We start from the raw sequence: 23400 nt of genomic DNA, 5'->3' as shown, positions 1-23400 counted from the left end.
CCTAGTTTCATTTCTGATCTTACATTTAATCCGTTGTATTCTTTGCAAATTTGTATTTCACACATTTGCTACTTTTTTCAAATTTAAGTTTTATTTAGCTTTTAAAAATAGATAATATATTGAGATGTTCCAGAGTTCGAAAGTTCCGGAAGCATACAGAACTGTGTGGCCAATATGGAAGCCACTCATGCACATGGCTATTGGAATGAATTAGAATTACAGAAAATTAAAGGTGCGGGTCTCAGTGGTACTAGCCACTTTTCAAGAACGCTTCCATCGTTGCAGAGAGTTTGGTCAGCACAACGGCGGAGTTAAAAAGTCTTCCAGCCCTCCTCAAAGCGAAGCTGCTGTTAGTTTTATCTGATCCCCTCTCAGGTATAATCTATGCCTCCAATCAGCAAATAGGTGTGAATATACTTTCCCCTTACCTTTTTTTTTTGGTATCATTAATCTACAATTATATGAAGAACATTATGTTTACTAGGCTCCCCCCTTCACCAAGTCCCCCCCATGTACCCCTTCACAGTCACTGTCCATCAGCATAGTAAGATGCTGTAAAATCACTACTTGTCTTCTCTGTGTTGTAGAGCCCACTCCGCCCATACTCCCCCTCACATTATACATGCTAATCGTAATGCCCCCTTTCTTTTCCCTGCCCTTATCCCTCCCTTCCCATCCATCCTTTCCAGTCCCTTTCCCTTTGATAACTGTTAGTCCATTCATGGGTTCTGTGATTCTGCTGCTGTTTTGTTCCTTCAGTTTTTCTTTGCTCTTATACTCCACATGTGAGTGAAATCATTTGGTACTTGTCTTTCTCCACCTGGCTTATTTCACTGAGCATAATACCCTCTAGCTCCATCCATGTTGTTGCAAATGGTAAGATTTGTTTTCTTCTTATGGCTGAATAATATTCCATACACAGTTGCTACTTTTATGTGTACTTTTACTTAACATTGTTGGAAACATTTACATGTATATATCCTTATTTAATACTTAAATCTTATAAAACTAATAAAACTTTAGAAAATAGAGGATTTAGAAAATAAAATGATGAAAATGACTAATATTTCACAGATGGAAAAGCTGGCATATATGATAAATACAATAACTTTCATTTTTTATTAGAAAAGTAATTCATGCTTATTGAAGAAAAATTGCACATAAAAGTGTAACGCAGGAAAATAAAGTAATTCATGAGTTTTTCACCCACTGACAATATTTTGGTTACATTTTTATCTATTTTTTCCTACTCTGAATTATATATATGTTGTATTGAGACTGCACTGATCTCCTGATTTTTTCTTTAATATAAGAATTTCTCTATATTGAAATTGATTTGAATTGAATTGAAACTTTTCATAGTTGTATAATAGTCATAAATTTACCATAATTCATGTAATTATTTCTCAATTATGATTTGTTTTTTTGTATTATAAATAGTATTCTTTGAATATATTCACACATAAATCTTTTTCATAATTTCAGATTATTTCCTTCAAATAATTTCTCTGAAGTAGAATCTTTAGAATAAATGGGATGGATGATGTTTTAAGGTTCTTGATAAAGACTGCCAAATTACCTTCCAGAGTAATTATGACCTATTTTTCATTCCTGCTAGCAATGTATAAAATTGGCTATCTCACTGAACCTCAGCTCACAAGGTTGTTTACTTTTTAATCTTTGTAAACAATATGTGAAAATGGTTTGTTTGTTTTTTGAGATAATTGCCATATAACATATCAGGTATTTCATTGTTTTGGATTTATTCCTTATTTCTGAGATTGAATATTCAGTCTTGCTACTTTACATGGGATTTAGTTTAATAGAAACCATTCCAGTTTATCCAGTATACACTCCAGAGTTGTATAGAAAACCTTCCATTGTCCCCTAGCAGAAGGAATATTAATGTTTTTTATCTCCATAGAAAGTCACTGAAGGTTTATTTCTTTAAAGATATTGCATGCATAATTAGGAATTAGAGAGCTGAATAAGTAAGATGAATAAGAACAAAAGGGATTATCCAGTTTGTTACAAAGTCCCTTGCCTGACTTTATTGTGACCATCTGGATTTTCTCCTTGGTACTGTGTTCTGAACTATATAAAGAAAGGATATAGAGAGTAAATTTCCAGAAATCTAAGTTCATCGTTATCTTTAAAATAAACTATTGGAACACAGCCCTTTTGTAAGTTGGGATTTTTGTACACACACTGGTTGGGGAAATCTCCAAATGTAGATTTCTGTTGATAAAATCTGTTTCTGAAAATGTGTTTACTTTGTTCTCACAGACCTATTAAATTACCTGAGGGTAAGAATCCGATCTTGTTCATTTTTGTATCCTGAGCATAATTCCCGGTACACAACGGTGTTCACTAAATGTGTGAATAACAGAATCTTTGAAAGAGTGAAAAGATTGAACTTGAAATTAGAAGACCTGAGGTTTTTTTCCTATTAATTCTCTTGAGCTTTAGGAGTTTTGTAGATTATGTAACATCCTTTGAACCTCAATTTCATCAACTCATGGCTGTACTGCTTGTTCCATTTACTTCACAAAGTTGAGAAATAGAATAAAATATGTTGAAGTATCTCGTTAAATAAAAAAGTGCTGTGTAGTTGTGAAACTCATCATCATTATCATTATTACACTTCTGGGAAGTACTTGGTTAAGAGCCTCACTGCTAAGAAATTACTTAAAAGAGGATGGCAGAGACTGCTTGCTAGCTGATCACAAATCCACTGTTTCCTCTTCTTCCTGGACATACAATGGCACTGTTTCTTGGCCTCCCTTGCATTTAGGTATGCTCATGTGACCGAGTTCCCATTAATGGAGTATACAGAAACAATGTGTGCCACTTCCCAGGTATGGCCCATAAAAACCTCTCATGAGGGCTCCTCCAAATTTTTTGTCTTTCTGTGTGACTGGGATGGAGACAACATTCAGGGTAGCCATGGAAGCCATCCATTACAGGTAGTACAGTCTCCTTGAACATCATATGCTTGCATGGAGGAAGTCCACCTATAAATGTCTTCATCCATCCAGTTCTGCTACTTGAGCAAGAAGTAAACTGTTTTTGAATCATTACCCATTTGGGGACTACTTGTTACAGCAGTCAGACCAGCACTAGCTGTGATATGGAGCATGTTGACACAGGCTCTAATTTTTCTTCAGTGCTTTACTTTTACATAATCCTGTTTAGCAACCTTACAACAAGGGCTAACAGTGTAAAGATACAAATATACAGGCCTGTGGTCCTATATGCATATTCTGTGACCCAAGATAAAATTGAGGAGAGAATTATATTTTGTCACTTGAGAATTTTTTGGCTGAGAAAAGTTAAATAATGAGGTTTGTAACTAGTTATTACCAAAGTTTAATTAGGTAATTTATCTGTTTTTCACTTTTTCATTGAGACCAAGTTCCCAAAAGAGTATCAAAGAGATCGTAAGTTTTGGTAATACCACTTCAACTGATACTTAGTATCTAAACTTTTTCTTTAACATTAAATACGATATTCAAGATAACACATGTAATAAAAAAGTTTTCTTAGTGACAGTAATCATGCCAAAAATTTTTTAAAACATGATTCATTTCTGTCCAATTCTTTTTCTATTTATTAAATGTTGTAACCCATTTCATTATAAAATAAGATTTTTGTTTGGGAGGGGTACTGGTATTTAAACACACTCCAGGAATTGTAGGGCAAGATATTTACTTCAAAAAATGTATGCTTGTGAAAACTTCCATGTCATACTCCTAAGGAATATTGATGGAATTAAAATATATACTTATCTTTTTATTTGGCAGCTTTTAACCAAAGTAACTAATGCTGTATTCTAGCATGCTCTTATTTGGGGAAGGAAGATTGCTTTAGTCAGTTTACTTATTTAGCAAAGTTTAGCACATTTAATTTTCTAAAATATTTTGATTATGGAAATAAATACTACCAAGCATAGTGAAAACAGCTATGACAAAACCTATACACTTTGCTGCCTAGAGAAGGGACTTCCCCCTTTCTTCTTAGGCAATACATTTGATTTTATTCATTATATTTAATTATCTGATTTCCCTGGGAATCCCAAGGTCTTCTGTGAGTTACAATTAATGAGAATCAGAGAATAAGCTGTGGACATCAAGTTAAAAATAGCGAAAGGTAAGAAATAAACCTTACAGTGAAGCATTAGGAGGTAACAGCAAAGGACAGCGCAGCAGCCATAAGGAAAGAAGGAAAAGCTAATTGTATAAACAGGAGTCTGAAGGAATTAAGTGAATTGACAAGCTGAGTGCTACTTTCTTGGGTACCTTTTAGGAGTATTGAACTACTATAGTATATACAGTAATTGATACTAAATATTACCCTGAAATAATGTAAGTCTGAATTATGTTCAGAATACTTAAGGGTGGAATGCTAAGTACATTTTATAATTCCTTCAGAACTTACTGTAAGTTTGGGTGGTTCCCAATTATCTGAAAATTTTATCTAACTCAGAATGGCTTATTTCCTAACCAAGTATCTACTAATACATAATTTTTTAAACTAAAAAATGAGGTTTTTTTGGTTGAATGAGAAAATATATGTGATTGTTGATTTCGGAGTACCTAGTTATTCAGACTACCTTCAATGCAGTTCCTTCAAGATATTAACCTTGGAGTGGTTTGGGTTTATCTAGTTATGGGAGGAAGAGGCCATATTTTTTAAATCAAATTCCTTTGTCAAAGTTAAAATATAGTGTAATTATTTAACATTTCAGTTTTTGCACTTGGATTTTCAAAACAAAACCTAATCCAATTGGTATTTCTTCATGTAGATGGATTTTAATATTTTATATTTAGCTTTTTTCTACAAAGGCATGTCTATACTCTGAAACTTACCACTTGGCTTTTCTAGAAAAATTGTATTTCAGTATAATAGGAAGTGTCTTCTCCTTGGCTGATCATTTGTTTATATATGTATACCATTTGCAGTCAAATAATAACTAGTTGTAACCTCTGAGATTTTATTTCTTCAGTTTATAAATGGAGTTAAAAGGCATTACAATTTTACTGAAAGAATTTTATTTAAAAAGTAACTCTGCAGGGTTATTCTTCATAGCACACTAAAGGAAATCTCCAATGAAATCTACAACAGTGACTTAAACGTAGTATATGTGTATAAAATATTTGTTGAATTAATAAATGAGCATTGAATTTAAGCTTAGTATCACCATTGTCATAGGAACCTACAGTGAAGTCCCAGATGTCATGTATTAAATAAATTGTAATTTGGAAATGTTAATTGTTGTATACTAATTGTTTTTATTTGTGTCTGGAATGCAGGTGGCAATAAAAATGATAAATCTCAACTGGATGCAGTGAACTTTGAGAAAATCTACTGAGTACAAATAATGAAAATGTTAGACCACCCACACATAATTAAACTTTATCAGGTATGGCTTAGCCTTATATCTCTTAATGCTTTCACATTCATTTCTGTATTTTGCATCATCATTTTTCTCTTTTATGGTAGTTTTTCTAATCTATAAAAAAGATTTATTATATACTTTTCTTAAGCTGAGTACATCCATTTTTCTACATTTAAATAAAAATTAGGAAATCAAAAACTAGTAGCTTAATTTTCAGTTCTCTCTCACACTGAAAATTATTTATTTAAGAATGTCTTAGTCATACATTTTTGATACCCTGCTTAAACCCACAGGGTTTTGGTGGTGGCCCTATTAATGAGGGTATAGCATTTTTGCTTATTCAAAAAATACACTGTTTATGTTTCATGAAATATAAAAGTTAAAATAGTATATTACTTAGTGTCTTGTTTTGTAATACCTGGCACAAAATCTTATATTTTGTTTGGGTTATTTTATCAGATTAAAGTAAGAGACATTTTTAAAGAAATCAACTTGATTAAGATATAACTTTTGTAACCTAAACTGCACCCATCTCAAGTGAAAGCCATGTTTTGTAAAAGGAAGAATTTATCAAAATTTTAAAAAGAACTCATGTCAGAATAATAATAATAATACACAATTTTTGGAATATTTCCATTCATTACTATGTAGAATTTTTGTGTTAGAAAACTATCTTTAAGTAAAATGTCACATTATGTGAACCCATGACTTCAGTCTACAAAGTGTGATGTTTGCACCCAGGGTGTGCTGTGCTAAGCCCATATGGGCTTGTGAGAGCTGACTGTTAAATTTTAAAAAGTTCTGCAAGTTGATCAATACCATGTCAGTAGCTCCACATCAGAAAAAGTAGGAGCATTTATACCACAGACATTGGTTTACAAATCAGGGTCTTTTTTCCCCCTCAGTGTGTGCACATAAATGGGTTAGCACAGGTGTCCATTGGGGTACAATAAGGAAATATTAGAAATTCTATTTATGCTTATTTTTTTGTGGTTATCTTCTTGTGAGCACTTTGTAATGTATATAATATACTTACATAGTGGCACAAGTATATAATTTGTGTCTGTATATATTTATAAATACACACATATATAGGCATGTGTGTGTATATATATATATACACATGTACATACAGGTATGTATGTTTAGCTAAAAAACTTTGTTGATAGAAATTTGCAATTGAAAATATGTGGAGACCAATGGAGATCATTAGCATTATCCTTAGTCAAGAATGAGTCTGTGGTGTTCCACTCTAAACAATTCATAAAGTTGTAAACTACAGAGGTCCACTTAGGTCAAATTTAAACCAGAGTATTTCTCCTTTTAAGCTTTTTTTTCTCTTTTAATTACTAAAGAGGATGTTTTTAAGAAGCCAATCACATCCTTAGAAGTCTGATTAATCATAAGCCAAAGTGAGATTAAAACTACCATGAAACTCATGGTAATTTATCAGTTAAATTGATTTACTATTTGACTTATTTAGACCCAAACTGTAGGTAGCTCTTAGTTTTCTGGTGTGATAGGGAATAGTCCTAAACCTATGTATTAGAGAAAAAACTACCCTTCAGCCTTTCAGTAGACAGCAACTAAATTTTCACTCATTTTGATTCTATAAATTCATTTCCTTTTGGCTCAATATAATTTTAAAAAATCAGGTTTGGCATGCTGCTTTTCTGAACCTAGAAAAACCTAGAAAGCCTAATAAAAGTGTATTACAGGGGAGTTCTGAGGAAGCTTTTAAACAGTGTTTTAAAATAACAGTACTTTGTAGGAACATTAAAGTATTGTATGAGGAATATCATATTGTGCCAGATTAGCTAGGATACTGGCCAGATAAACTGAGCTTTTTTATTATTCTTTCCTTAACTAGAGTTTACCATATCACACAGGGCTAGAAAGTCAGTAAGGAGGTGGTAAAAAGTTGATGTTCAAAATTCCTTCATTTATATTAGCATTTCTCAAGCTTGGATGTCTATAATGGTCACCTGGGTATGTTGTTGAAGTGTGAATTCTGTGTCCATAGGTCTGGAGTAGGGTATGAGGTTCTGCATTTCTAACAGAAGCTTGGGCAGTGCTGCTGCTGGTACATGGACCTCACTTGGAAAAGTAAAGATCAAAATTTTTCACAAAAGCATTAACATAAGGTTATTGTCAGTCTTGTACACTTGGATAGCTTCTGAATTTCTCATAAGTTTGATACTTTGATTAAAAGTTTTAACTTAGGTAACTCCAAAGAATGTTGAATTGCAACAGACGAGGATTGGAATACTTTTCTGTCAGACTGATATGGAATTATTTATCATTAGGTAATGGAGACCAAAAATATGTTGTACCTTGTCACAGAATATGCAAAAAGTGGAGAAATTTTTGGTAAGCACTTCTTTTTTTATTTAATTTGAAGGTGTGACTAATCTCCATGGAGTATTTTTGTTAATACCTCTGCTTGTTTAAGAATCAGTAATGACATATACATGGAGGTCCTAGAAGATGGTGGCGTGAGTAGGACAGTGGGAATCTCCTCCCCAAAACATATATATTTTTGAAAATACAACAAATACAACTAATCCTAAAAGAGAGACCAGAAGACACAGGACAACAGCCAGACTACATCCACACCTGCGAGAACCCAGCGCCTGGTGAAAGGGGTAAGATACAAGCTGCAGGCAGGCAGGACCCGGGCGCCCCTCAACCCAGCTCCTGGCGGGAGGAGAGGAGTCAGAGCAGGGAGGGAGTGGGAGCCCAGGACTGCTAAACAACCCAGCCCTAGCCATCCACACCAGAGCGCAGACACAGTGCATGCATGGGGTGCTAGAAACTAGGGAAGCAGGACAGTAGGAGCTGTGAGTGGGTCCTGAAGCTGGCACCCCTGTGACAAAGAAAAGCGAGTGCTTTTTGAAGGTCTTAAAGGGACAGGGACCCCACAGCTGGATGGAAGCATACCAGGTCACAGTCCAGCAGCTGGAAATTCCAGGGAACTCCGGGCACAAGAAACCCCTGGGCAACAGCTCTTAGACCCCTCATGGAGGTAAACAGCCAAACAGCCCCCCATCCACTACCCCTCTGGGGCCCCACCATAGCAGAGCAGCAGCCTGAGGCCGTCCACGCCCTGAGAAAGGGAGCTTCCTCGATACCGGCCAGGCAAGATACAAAGACCCAGTCTACACACAATTGCCCAACACAAGCCACTAGGGGTTGCAGTTGTCCCAGTAAACAAAGGACAGGAGCCAAGTGGAAAGAGGCTTGACTCTCCCAGCTGATAGATGTGTCAATAGCACTCCACTGCACCTATCAACATGAAAAGGCAAAAAAATTTGATCCAGACCAGACTAACCCAGACAGCTTCAACATCTTCTACATCTTCTCCTGAGAAGGAACCTGGGGAGATAGATTTAACCAGTCTTCCTGAAAAATAATTCAAAACAAAAGTCATAACCATGCTGATGGACGTCCAGAAAAATATGCAAGAACTAAGGAAGGAGAATACAGAAATAAAACTAGCTCTGGAAGGACTTCAAAACAGAATGGACGAGATGCAAGAGATCATTAATGTACTAGAAAACAGAGAACAGGAATGCAGAGAAGCTGATGCAGAGAGAGATAAAAGGATCTCCAGGAATGAAAGAAATCTAAGAGAACTGTGTGACCAATCGAAATGGAACAATATCCGCATTATAGGGGTACCAGAAGAAGAAAAGAGAGAAAAAGGGATAGAAAGTGTCTCTGAAGAAATAATTGCTGAAAACTTCCCCAAACTAGGGAAGAAAATGGCCTCTCAGACCACAGAGGTACACAAAACTCCCATGAAAAGGGATTCAAGGAGGGCAACACCAAGACACATAATAATTAAAATGGCAAAGATGAGAGACAAGGACAAAGTATTAAAGGTAGCCAGAGAGAAAAAAAAGGTTACCTACAAAGGAAAACCCATCAGGCTATCATCAGACTTCTCAACAGAAACCCAACAGGCCAGAAGAGAATGGCATGATATACTGAATGCAATGAAACAGAAGGGCCTTGAACCAAGAATACTGTATACTGCACGATTATCATTTAAATATGAAGGAGGGGTTCAACAATTCCAAGACAAGCAAAAATTGAGGGAATTTGCCTCCCACAAACCACCTCTGCTGGGCATCTTACAGGGACTGCTCTAGACTGTAGCACTCCTAAAAAAAGCACAGAACAAAACACCCAACATATGAAGAAGGGAGGAGAAGGAATAAGAAGGGAGAGAAATAAAGAATCATCAGACCGTGTTTATAATAGCTTAATAAACGAGTTAAGTTACACAATAAGATAGTAAAGAAGCTAACCTTGAACCTTTGGTAACCACAAACTTAAAGCATGCAATGGCAATAAGTACATACATTTCAATAATCACCCTAAATGTAAATGGACTGAATGCACCAATCAAAAGACACAGAGTAATAGAATGGATAAAAAAGCAAGACCCATCCATATGCTCCTTATAAGAGACTCACCTCAAACTCAAAGATATGCACAGACATAAGGTCTAGGGATAGAAAAAGATATCTCATGCAAACAACAGACAGAAAAAAGCAGTTGTTGCAATACTAGTATCAGACAAAATAAACTTCAAAACAAAGAAAGTAACAAGAGATAAAGAAGGACATTACACAATGATAAAGGGCTCAGTCCAAGAAGAGGACATAACCATTATAAATATATATGCACCCAATACAGGAGCACCAACATATGTGAAACAAATACAAACAGAATTAAAGGAGGAAATAGACTGCAATGCATTCATTCTGGGAGACTTCAACACACCACTCACTCCAAAGGACAGATCCACCAGACAGAAAATAAGTAAGGACACAGAGGCACTGAACAACACACTAGGACAGATGGACCTAATAGACATCTACAGAACTCAACAACCAAAAGAAACAGGATACACTTTCTTCTCAAGTGCACATGGAACATTCTCCAGAATAGACCACATACTAGGCCACAAAAAGAGCCTCAGTAAGTTCCAAAAGATTGAAATCCTACCAAACAACTTTTCAGACCACAAAGGTATAAAACCAGAAATAAATTGTACCAAGAAAGCAAAAAGGCTCACAAACACATGGAGGCCTAACAAAATGCTTCTAAATAGTCAATGGATCAACGATCAACTTAAAATGGAGATACAGCAATATGTGGAAATAAATGACAACAAAAACACAAAGCCGCAACTTCTGTGGGCACAGAGAAAGCAGTCTTAAGAGGAAAGTATATAGCAATCCAGGCATATTTAAAGAAGGAGGAACAAAGCCAAATGAATAGTCTACGGTCACAATTATCAAAAATGGAAAAAAAAGAACAAGTGAGGCCTAAAGTCAGCAGAAGGAGGGACATAATAAAGATCAGAGAAGAAATAAACAAAATTGAGAAGAATAAAACAAAGAAAAAAATCAATGAAACCAAGAGCTGGTTCTTTGAGAAAATAAACAAAATAGATAAGCCTCTAGCCAGACTTATTAAGAGGAAAAGAGAGTCAACACAAATCAACAGAATCAGAAACGAGAAAGGAAAAATCACAACGGACCCCACAGATATACAAAGAATTCTTAGAGAATACTATGAAAACCTATATGCCAACAAGCTGGGAAACCTAGGGGAAATGGACAACTTCCTAGAAAAATACAGCCTTCGAAGACTGACCCAGAAAGAAACAGAAAATATAAACTGACCAATTATGAGCAAAGAAATTGAAGCAGTAATCAAAAAACTACCCAAGAACAAAACACCCGGGCCAGATGGATTTATGTCAGTATTTTATCAGACATACAGAGAAAACATAATTCCCATTCTCCTTAAAGTTTTCCAAAAAATAGAAGAGGAGGGAATACTCCCAAACTCATTCTATGAAGCCAACATCACCCTAATACCAAAACCAGGCAAAGACCCCACCAAAAAAGAAAGCTACAGACCAATATCCCTGATGAACGTAGATGCAAAAATACTCAGCAAAATATTAGCAAACCGAATTCAAAAATACATCAAAAGGATCGTACACCATGACCAAGTGGGATTCATCCCAGGGATGCAAGGATGGTACAACATTCGAAATGGCGTCAACATCATCCACCACATCAACAAAAAGAAAGACAAAAACCACATGATCATCTCCATAGATGCTGAAAAAGCATTTGACAAAATTCAACAACCATTCATGATAAAAACTCTCAACAAAATGGGTATAGAGGGCAAGTAGCTCAACATAATAAAGGCCATATATGATAAACCCACAGCCAACATCATACTGAACAGGGAGAAGCTGAAAGCTTTTCCTCTGCGATCGGGAACAAGACAGGGGTGCCCACTCTCCCCACTGTTATTCAACATAGTACTGGAGATCCTAGCCACAGCAATTAGACAAAACAAAGAAATACAAGGAATCCAGATTGGTAAAGAAGAAGTTAACACTCCAAAACTACTAGAACTGATATCGGAATACAGTAAAGCTGCAGGATACAAAATTAACACACAGAAATCTGTGGCTTTCCTATACACTAACAATAAACTAATAGAAAGAGAAATCAGGAAGACAATTCCATTCACAATAGCATCAAAAATAATAAAATACCTAGGAATAAACCTAACCAAGAAAGTGAAAGACCTATACCCTGAAAACTATAAGACACTCTGAAGAGAAATTAAAGAGGTCACTAACAAATGGAAACTCATCCCATGCTCCTGGCTAGGAAGAATTAATATCGTCAAAATGGCCATCCTGCCCAAAGCAATATACAGATTCGATGCAATCCCTATCAGACTACCAACAGCATTCTTCAATGAACTGGAACAAATAGTTCAAAAATTCATATGGAAACACCAAAGACCCCGAATAGCTAAAGCAATCCTGGGAAAGAAGAATAAAGTGGGGGGGGGGATCTCACAACCCAACTTCAAGCTCTACTACAAAGCCACAGTAATCAATACAATTTGGTACTGGCACAAGAACAGAGCCACAGACCAATGGAACATTATAGAGACTCCAAATATTAACCCAAACATATATGGTCAATTAATGTTCGATAAAGGGGCCATGGACATACAGTGGGGAAAGGACAGTCTCTTCAACAGATGGTGCTGGCAAAACTGGACAGCTACATGTAAGAGAATGAAACTGGATCACTGTCTAACACCATACACAAAAGTAAACTCCAAATGGTTCAAAGATTTGAATGTAAGTCATGAAACCATAAAACTCTTAGAATAATACATAGGCAAAAATGTCTTAGACATAAACATGAGTGACCTCTTCTTGAACATATCTTCCCGGGCAAGGGAAACAAAAGCAAAAATGAGCAAATGGGACTATATCAAGCTGAGAAGCTTCTGTACAGCAAAGGACACCATCAATAGAACAAAAAGGTATCCTACAGTATGGGAGAATATATTCATAAATGACAGATCCGATTAAGGGTTGACATCCAAAATATATAAAGAGCTCACACACCTCAACAAACAAAAAGCATATAACCCAATTAAAAATGGGCAGAGGAGCTGAATAGACAGTTCTCTAAAGAAGAAATTCAGATTGCCAACAGACACATGAAAAGATGCTCCACATCGCTTGTCATCAGAGAAATGCAAATTAAAACCACAATGAGATATCATCTCACACCAGTAAGGATGGCTACCATCCAAAAGACAAACAACAACAAATGTTGGCAAGGTTGTGGAGAAAGGGGAACCCTCCTACACTGCTGGTGGGAATGTAAATTCGTTCACCCATTGTGGAAAGCAGTATGGAGGTTCCTCAAAATGCTCAAAATAGAAATACCATTTGACCCAGGAATTCCACTTGTAGGAATTTACCCCAAGAATGCAGCACTCCAGTTTGAAAAAGACAGATACACCCCTATGTTTATCGCTGCACTATTTACAATAGCCAAGATATGGAAGCAACCTAAATGTCCATCAGTAGATGAATGGATAAAGAAGACGTGGTACATGTACACAATGGAATATTACTCAGCCATAAGAAGAAAACAAATGCTACCATTCGCAACAACATGGATGGGGCTAGAGAGTATTATGCTCAGTGAAATAAGCCAAGCAGAGAAAGACAAGTACCAAATGATTTCACTCATATGTGGAGTATAAGAACAAAAGAAAACTGAAGGAACAAAACAGCAGCAGAAGCACAGAACCCAAGAATGGACTAATAGTTACCAAAGGGAAAGGGACTGGGGAGGATGGGTGGGAAGGGAGGGATAAGGGTGGGAAAAAAAGAAAGGGGGCATTACAATTAGCATGTATAGTGTGTGGGGGTCACGGGGAGGGCTCTGCAACACAGAGAAGACAAGTAGAGATTTTACAGAATCTTACTATGTTGACGGACAGTGACTGTGAACGGGCATGTGGGGGGGACTTGGTGAAGGGGGAAGCCTAGTAAACATAATGTCCTTCATGTAATTGTAGATTAATGATACCAAAATAAAATTTAAAAAAATAAATAAAGCACAGATACACATACATACATGGAACAACTAAAACAAAATTTAATGTGTGATCACAGGCTTTTTGAATGGCGACTACTGCTAGGAAAAGAGTGAAAGGGAAAGCTCTTTCAATTTGGATGCACTCACTGTTCCAGTCACTGAGGATATAGCAGTGAAACCAATAGATGTGGTCCCTGCTGATGTTTTATGGTGGAGGAAAGAAAATAAACAACTAAATAGAAAAAAGAATCAGTAATGCGGATTAGACATTCTTAAGCATTATAATATAAGAAAATATCCAGTAAGCTTAAATTTTGGAATACAATTTATTCTCTTGTGTTTATGATATTAAAGCTACTGCTTAATTCTGTCATCTGTGTTAAAGAGATTGGAGAATAAACGATAGGGAGAAAATTTCAGTAATATTCAAGAGAGATTTTCTTTCCTTGTATCTTCAGTTTTACCTTTCTTTCCAGGATAAAGATCAGTCAGCAAACATTTACTGAACTCCTACTGTTTCTCAGGCATTGTATTAGGGGATACAGGTGTGACCTAAATAACACAGCCTCTGCCATTGTGGTTCTTACAGTTCAGTAAGCTATTACCTACACCTGTGAGACCTAAGGAACATCACTAAATCTCTCTGAGACTCAGTCCCTTATCTCTAATGAGAAAGTATTTGATTGATTGTCCTCTGTAATCCATGCTAACCCTTAAAAAATTACAAACATTTTATTATTTCTAGCATTCATCTATTTTATTTTTACTTTATGGAGCCATAACATTGTCACTAGTCTTAAATATTTTTGACTTTTAACCTGAATTTAAGTCAAAATTGCTTTTTAAACAGCTTTATTGAGGAATAATTAACATATAATAAATTGCATCTATATAATGTGTACAACTTACAGGTTTTCAGACACATACACATTTGTGAAATAAACCATCACAATTAAAATATCCATCACTCTCAAAACTTTCTTTGTACCCCTTTTTAATCTGTATTGCTCCACCTCATCACCAGACAACCACTGATCTGTTTGCTGTCACTATAGATTAGTTTGTGTCTCCTAGAGCTTTATATAAATGTAGTCATTAGAGTATGTACTCTTTTTTTGGTTTGGTTTCTTTCTCTCTTTCAGTATAATTATGTCAAGATTCATCCATTTTCTTGTGTATACCACATGTCATTTCCTCTTATTGTAATTACAGTTGACCCTTGGACAACGCAGTTTTGAACTGCATGGGTGCACTTATATGTAGATTTTTTCTGTTAAAATATATTGGAAAATTTCTGGAAATTTGCAGCCATTTGAGGAACATTTTCTTTCCTCTAGCTAACTTTATTGCAGGAATACAATATATAATACATACAACATACAAACTGTACTTTAACTGACTACTTAGGTTATTAGTAAGGCTTCCAGTCAGTAGGCTATTAGTAGTTACATTTTGGAGGAGTCAACAGTTCTACATGAATTTTCAGTTACGCAGGGATTTGGCACCCTCGACCCCCATGTTGTTCAGGAGTCAACTGTAGTTTTATTGTAAGTAGTATCCTATTGTATGAATATACTCCAATTTGCTTAACCATTCATGGGTTTATAGAAGTTTGGGTTACTTTCAGTTTTTGGCTATTACACATTAATTGCTATGAACATTCCTGTACAAGTCTTTATCATACAGCGTCCTTTCAAGTAATATTCACCACTTCATGTAGAGTATATAAGAACCTTATAATAACATACTTTTGTTTTGCCTTTCTTGGCCTTTATGTTCTTGTCATATACTTTATTTACACCTATTTTATAAAACATAAAATATAGTATCATTATTTTGTTTAAATAGTCAATTATGTTTTAAAGAGATTTCAATATAGTTTTTTATTATTACATATTTACTAGTGGAGTTAACATTGCTGCATTCCTATATGTATATGCATTCATTCCTTTGGGTAGATACATATTTTCACCTGGTGTAATTTTTCTTCTGCCTGAAGGATTTTCTTTAACATTTCTTATAGAGCAGGTCTGTTGGTGATGAAATCTTTCAGTGTTTGTATGTCTAAAATAATCTTTATTTTATTTGTTTTGAAAGATATTTGTGTTGGGTATATAATTCTAGGTTGACTTATTTCAGTACTTTCATGATGTTGCTCCACTGTCTTCTCATTTACATTGTTTCTGACAAGAAATCTGTCATTCTTCTTTTTCTTTATTCTTCTATGTGAATTGCCTTTTTTCTCTGGCTGATTTTTCAGGTTTTCTATTTACTGTTGGTTTCAGCAAAGTACATTATGATGTGCCTTTGTGTGGCTTTCTTTGTAAGTCTTATGTTTGGTGTCCATTGAGCTCCTAGGACCTGTGAATGCATAATTTCCATCAAATTCAGGAAATTTTGAGCCATTATTTTCTTAATATTTCTGACCTATGTCCTCTCTTCTTCAGAGACTCCAATTACACATTTATTATGCTGTTTGAAGTTTTCCCAGCTTCTGCTTACTGCTGCTCTTTTCCATTGGAAAAAACAAAAAAACCTTTTTCTCTCTGTTTTACATTTTATGTAGTTGCTATTTCTGTGGCTGATTTTCTGTTCTATGAGCTTAACTAGGGCCTTTTTTTCTATTTATTATACCTTCCATGTCTTCTGTTAGCTTTTTGAACATCTGTAATACAATTTTAGTAACTTTTAGTGTCCTCAGTCAGGCACCTCTTTCAGTGCTGGTTCAGTTTTGAATGGTTGATGGTTCTCTTCAGCTTTTGGTCATATTTTCCTGATTCTTTACAAGCCCAGCAGCCCTTGGGTGGCAGACATTGTCTGTTTTAGCTTGTTGGTTGCCACTCCATTTTGTATTCCTGTAACTCATGTTGACAGTTCTATTACTTGAGAATAGTTTGAGATACTGGGTCTTCCTTTTACGGTTGGAGCAGTGCTGCATCTAGGTTTAATTATTTCCCTTTTGTAGTAGTCCTCCCTATGCCCCATGACTTCTGGAGTTTCTTTTTTTTAGCCTGGCCAGCAGGAACAGGCACTGTTCTCTCTAGTACTCTCAGATGGCTCTTTGTCTGGCCTGGATAGTTTTCTCACACATATGTGCCAATCAGTACTCTCCTAAATACTCAAGGTGACCTCTCTGCATCTTTGGAATTCTCTCTGTACGTAGCTCTCTCTTCTCTATTTTGTGGCCTACAGAGGACTTGGTCTACCTAGATTCACAACTCTGTCTCCTCAACTCAAGAAATTTGCTGGGCTCTGCCTGGGTTTCCCTTCCCTATATTATAGCCTAGACACTCTCTCCAAGCATTAGTTGAGGGCATTCCTAGGTTTTACATAATTTCTTTCCTGTTTCTCAGGGATCACTCTTCTTGTTTGCCTGATGTTCAGTGTCTCATATATTTTTTGTCAGCTTTTTGTTTGTTTGGCGAGGGGTTTGTTTCAGGCAGGAGGGTAAATCTGGCCCCTGTTACTCCATCTTTGTTGAAAGCAGGTCTCCAATTGATTCAAAATTATCTTTAATTTCAGTTATTTTTAAAAGTAAGAATTATACATACTTATGTAGTTTTGAAAAATATATTATTTACAGTTGAATTCTAAATAAATAGTTCTACTTGAATCCTTTCCTAATTGTATTTCACGAAAGATAGTTGACTTGCCTCTTACTTTTTTTTTGTCTCTTTTATGCTACTGCTTATTGAGCTTTTTGTTTCTCTAGAAGCTTCTTTACTGGTGCCATAATAGAATGATATGGGCTTTGAGGCCAGGTGGATCTGGTTCCACCATATTAATTGTTGCATTGCTTCGGCCAAGTTTCTTCCTTCCCTTTCTTCTTTCCTTTTGTTCTTTTCTGTTCTCTTTCTTTCTTATATTTACTCATTCATTCAGATTTCAATAAAGAAATCTTTGTTGAAAACCAAACATGTGTCACACATTGTTCTGTGTGATGAGAATACCACAACAAGGAAAACAGATAAAAATCCCTGTTTCCATGAACCTTACATTCCAGTGCGGCAAAAGAGACAATAAGCAAAACAAGTGATTATATAGAATATTAGATGGTGATAAATGCTATGGCAATAATAACGCAAGGAAGGAGACATGGGTAGTGCAAGAGTTGATTGCAGTATCAAATAGAGTGGTCAGGGTATGCTTCTCTGACATTTCAGCAAAGATTGGAAAACACCATCATATGGACATGGGAGAAGAGGGTGATCCGGGAAGAGGAAATAGCGCGTGCAAAGTTTCTGAGGCAGCAGTGCTTGGTGTGCTCCAGGAAGAGCAGGGAGGCCAGGATGGCTGGAGAGAAGAGGGCAAAAGGGAAGAACAGGAGTGAATAAGGAGGAAGAACTATAGGAAATGAGGTCAGAACAGAAATTGGGAAAATAGTGGGGCAGATATGAGGGTTTTGTAGGGCATTATAAGGAATTTGGCTCTTATGTTGAATAAAATTAGGGAACCATTAGAGAGTTTTGGGCAAAGAAGTGATTGCATCTAATCGAACATTTTAAAAGCACCATTCTGGCTGCTATGTTGAGCATAGATGGAAGTGAGTAAGAGCGGAAAGAGGGAGACCAGCTAGGAGGCTGCCACAGTCCGAGTGAGCATGGTAATGGCTCAGACTAGGGTAGCAGCGGGACCCACAGTGTTAGTGCTCAGACTGGCTGTATGTTTTGCAAGTACAGTCACCAGCACTTCTTGACAGATGGAGACCACCTATGTAGTGAGTAGGAATAGGAATGAGACCAATGTCTGATCCCTGTAAAGGGATTTGTTCCTTACGTGATCTATGGATTATCCATCAGTGTGGACAGGCAAACTACACATCATGCTCTCCACTTCAGTTAAGAATCAGTCTTTCTTTCTTTCCTCCTGTCTGTCTCTCTTGACGTGTATCTTCCTATCCCCCAAGTTCATATTTCTACAGAAGTTGAATATGTACTAGTATGAGAAGTCAAATAATCCTCCAAGGTTTGTTTAAAAAAATATCAGTTTCCCATCTTCCTCTCCACCCCCATTTCCCTTCCTCAGAGGCAACCACTTTTCACTTCTTTTAGCTGATTAGATTTACCTCCATATCCCTAGGTAATATGCTTATATTGCTGCTTCTGGGTTTTTCTCTTTTAGGCATAATTTTTGTAATTCCCTTTGAATTCCTTCCCTACTCCTGTATTAAGAGGCACATGTTAGAGAGGTTTGTAAAGACAAGTTGTCAGAGACCTTGAGTGTCTGGATAAAGAGTTAGGATTATTTGTTAGATTGGACATGTGTGAACCAAAAATGTGATGATGTGTATAAAGACTTTTTTAGGAAGATAAATCCATCAGGATGTGCAGTCTCAATTAGAGGAGGAGAAAAGATGCCATTTAAGAGACTATTTGAATTGTGTAGAGGTAACAGGCTGAAGGCCTAGAATAAGATACTAGTTGTGAGAATCATGAGAAAAGGTTTAAAGCTAAAGGTGTTTCCAGTTCTAAAAATAACAAGTAACATTTATTGAGCACTCCCTTTTTGTTGGGTACTATTTAAATACTTTACACGATTTATTTGTTTAAACCTCACAAAAACTTTGTGAGATGGTCACCGAAAGATTCAGTGATTTGTGTAAAGTCTCACAACAAATAACTGGCAGAACTTGAACCATGCAGTTCCAGAGCCTGTATGTTAATAATTATACTCTACTACCTCTCAAGAATTCATATTGACTGTCAAGAGGAAAGCATTTAGTTCAGATTTCAAGTAAATATGATTGAAGAATATTTGTGGTGTGGTTGACAGCACTAGAGAGGTCTTGTTCCCCACTAAAAAATTATAAATTAGGTTTTAAATGTGCTGTTGGAGATAACATAAGGACACTTAGTTTGATATGAGCTGTTGGCAGTTGCAGTTTCAGAAGCAAATGACATTTAAAAGAGAACTTAAATTCTACAGCAAAAAGACAAACAACCCAATTTAACAATGAGCAAGAGACTAGAACCAGACACTTCACAAAAGAAGATCTATAAATGGCCAATAAAAATGGCCAGTAAGTATATGAAAAATGACTCAACATTATTAGTCATCAGAGAAATTAAAAACCAGAGTGATTACATTATCAACTGGAATGATTAAAATTTAAAAGGTTGATAATACTAGATGTTAGTGAGGATATGAAACAACTAGTATACTCTAATACATTACAGGTGGGAGCATAACATGGTACAGTCACTTAGGAGAACTGTTTTACAGTTTCTTACAAAGTTAAACATCTACCCAGCATTCCATTCCTAGGTTTACCTAAGAAAAATGAAAACAAAATGTCCATTAAATGACTTGTACAATTGGCATAGCAACCTTTTTTCTCTAGCAGGAGGAACCCAAATGCCCATCAGTAAGATACTGTATCCAAAACAAATTGTAGTATAGTAATACAGTGGACAAGGAAGGACACAGCAACAGAGAGGAATGAGTACTTATATGTGCAACAACATGAACAAATATAGCAGACATATGCTAAGCAAAAGAAGCTAGACACACAAGAGCATATAATGTATGGTTCTGTTTGCATGGAGCTCTATTTACATGCCTAGAACAGGCAACACTAATAATAATAGGAGTTGAAAAGTGATCGGCTCTTTTCATTCTTTCTGGGGAGAAGGGACAATTGACTGGATAAAGAACTACCTTGGTGAATGTTTTATATCTGGTTTAAGTGGTAGTTATACTCAGTATACAATTATCAGATATCATAAGTAACCAGCTAAAAATTTGCATTTTATTTTATGTAAGTTATACTCGATAAATCCTTTTCTCTATAAAAAGGGGAGCTTATTATTAGCAGTATAGATGGGAGAATTATTTGCATAGAAGTTTTGAGTGAAACTATAATTAATAATGAGATCTTAAAAGAAGGCTGAGGAGTTCTGATTATGCTTTTGTTAGCAGGCAGGTGAGGAGACGAGTTGGTGAAGTAAAAGAGTCTTGGAAAGTAAGCACAGTCTCTGTCCTGATTAGCCTGAGGGGAGAGAGCTCAGAGTAAGGGTGACTCAGATATCACCAATGACTTTAAGGAGAGTACTTTTCAATCAATGGGGATATAAAGCCAGATTTCAAGAGGTTATGGACACATGGATGGTGAGGAGAGGGAGAAAGGTATTACAAAACTATTTTGAGGTAGTCAGGGTAGAAGGAAGGAGAAAAGGAAAGACCAGAGGGATAATCAGGGTTCCTTGAACTCAGTATTGTGTCACAGTTTCGTTAGTGGTGGTGATCTTAGTGTTAGAAAAGAAAAGAGTATAAGCAGGAAAAGAAGGAGTGATGAAACTAGGTCCCAGGGTAAACAAGGGATGATGAGGTCAAGGGCACAGAGGGAATGGTTAACCTAGAAGAGAGGAATTTCTCCTTTCCTGAGAAAGGCATGCATAGAAGCAGTCATGGTGCAAAGGAGAGCTCGTGCTGAGGATGTGGTGACACAGTGCTTTGGGCTGAAATAGAAGGAAGATGGGTTGGTTAATGTAGAGTAGATTTAAGTCAATCTGTAATGTAGTGGTTGAATATCAGGGAAGACCAATACATTACACTCTATAGTGTGGGAAAGGTTTGGAGCAGCTGGTGGTGCTATATGATAGTCAAGGGATGAATAGAAGCATTAATAATTAGCAGTGAGGGAGTTCATGGCAGACTCACAGTCAGCAGTGCTTCCCAACCCAGGAGGAGAAAAAGTAGACAGTATGAATGACCCAGGCTGATGATTGGAATGGTAGAAGGTAAAAGGTGTGTAGGAAGTTGCTGTGCCCAGAGGCCTCAGAGTTGAAATGGCTTGACCAGGAAGTCCAGGCTCAGAAGGGAGATAAGGGAAACATTCAAGGGGTCCCATGAGCTGAGAACACAGAACAGCGGAGCAACTGAAGGCTATGAAGAGGGTGAAGTACTTTCAGGAAAACATTTGTATACAAAAACTAAAAACTTTGAACTTGAGCCTGTGTGTAACTTAGCGGCAGTATGTCACTTTCAGGCCCCCTTCTGCTCCCAGGCAGAATCATCCGAACTGTCCTGCTACTCAGGAGGCCTCAGTCCTTTGCACTCTCCTCACCTGCTGCCCCTGTGCATAAAGAGAGGTTTCCTGGGCCATCTGATTTTCTTGCTCCATCTGACTAGGTTTACCCCAAAAGAGTGATTTTGGTGGCATGCTGTGAACGCATCTGTGGTGCGTGATTCATGCATTATGAGGCTGTGGTGCGTATGTCCTTTGTTTTTGTTTGTACCCTCATAGATCATAGCTTTAAAGAGGAATAATAGAAAAATAACTCTAAAATATAAATAAGAATAAAGAACTTCATAGATGTGAGAAGTGACTAGTGGTTATCGGGTGGTTGCGGATAAAGGGGCACAATAATTCTCAATCATGATATAAGTTGATCACTGGGACTGTTGAACCAATGTGATGTACATTGAAAACATCATAAGGTCGTATATTAACAACACTTCAATGAAAAACAATTTAATGAAGAATAAATAACTGAATCAGAAAATACCTTTAAGAGTAGGAAGCAATTATGGGAGGTAGGGGAAGGGAGCACGACTGTGCAGGCAGCAAGGGCCTGAGAGCTTCAGATTTGGCCCAAAGCTTTGTGGTTGTCAAAGTGAGAAGAAGGAATAACCATTTACAGAATTTCATCTAAGAGAGAGAAAGGTACCTACTCATCAAAAATAGCTAAACTTTTCTTGGTAGTAAATTCTAGAATACATCTTCCCTTTGTGATTTCTTAAAAGAAGTACTAAGTAAGCTATCTTTTTAAAACAAAAATCCTATTAAAACTGTGACAAAATTTTCAGGGGCTTCCATTGGAATAATGTCCAGGATCCTTAATCAGCCAACAACTTCACACAACCCAGCCTAAAATCAGTAACAATAAAGATTATCACTTCTCGAACACCTACTATGTGGTAGGCATGGTGCTAAGCCCTGTATATATGTTATGCCATTTCATCATCAAAAACCTTGTATGATAGGGACTATTAATATTTCCACTTTATAATCGAGGAAACCAAGGAACAGAGAGGTTAAACAGTTTGCTGAAGGCATAGAGTAAATAAATAAATAAGGCTTTAAGAGTTGAAGCCTTAGTCTGACTTCAGACTAAGAGCTTTTAACAACTTCACTGTACTAACTGGTTATGTGCCTTCTTAAAGTTCTTTAAAATTAACAAGCCTTCTTCTCTTTCAGTGACTTTGCAAATGAGTGTTTCTTCTGCCTGAGGGATTCTCTGTCCTCCCCTCATCCTCTTAAACATGCCACTAAATTGAATTGAATCTTGATAGATATAATTAATTTAATACTGTGTCCATTATGGTGGATACAACTAATCTTGATAGAACTTCTTATGTCACTATAGTCCTATATATCCCTAATTTTCCCTCCTTGATGGAAGTAGGAGACATTTGAGCCCTGTCTCCAGTATTTTGGGAACTGGGCATTGAACTGCTTACCAAATCTAATCTGATGCCCACAAAGCCCACAACTAGGCTGATTTCCCTGCTGAAGATGACCATCTAAATTTCTGATACCAA

General features: G+C 36.5%; 1 long non-coding RNA gene across 1 annotated transcript in view; it reads left to right on the top strand.

Annotated features, from left to right (window-relative positions):
- Positions 1–3377: 3377 nt before the first annotated feature.
- Positions 3378–23400, top strand: part of LOC140843404 (uncharacterized) — a 49528-nt gene continuing 29505 nt past the window's right edge. Inside the window, exons 1-2 of the long non-coding RNA XR_012121132.1 lie at positions 3378–5422; positions 7800–8043. This is a non-coding gene — a long non-coding RNA (uncharacterized lncRNA). The remainder of the gene's footprint in view (positions 5423–7799; positions 8044–23400) is intronic.

This window comes from Manis javanica, chromosome 9 (genome assembly GCF_040802235.1).
Source record: "Manis javanica isolate MJ-LG chromosome 9, MJ_LKY, whole genome shotgun sequence".
Taxonomy (NCBI): domain Eukaryota; kingdom Metazoa; phylum Chordata; class Mammalia; order Pholidota; family Manidae; genus Manis; species Manis javanica.
Note: the sequence above shows the minus strand (reverse complement) of the source record. Positions and strands in the feature narration are given on the sequence as shown.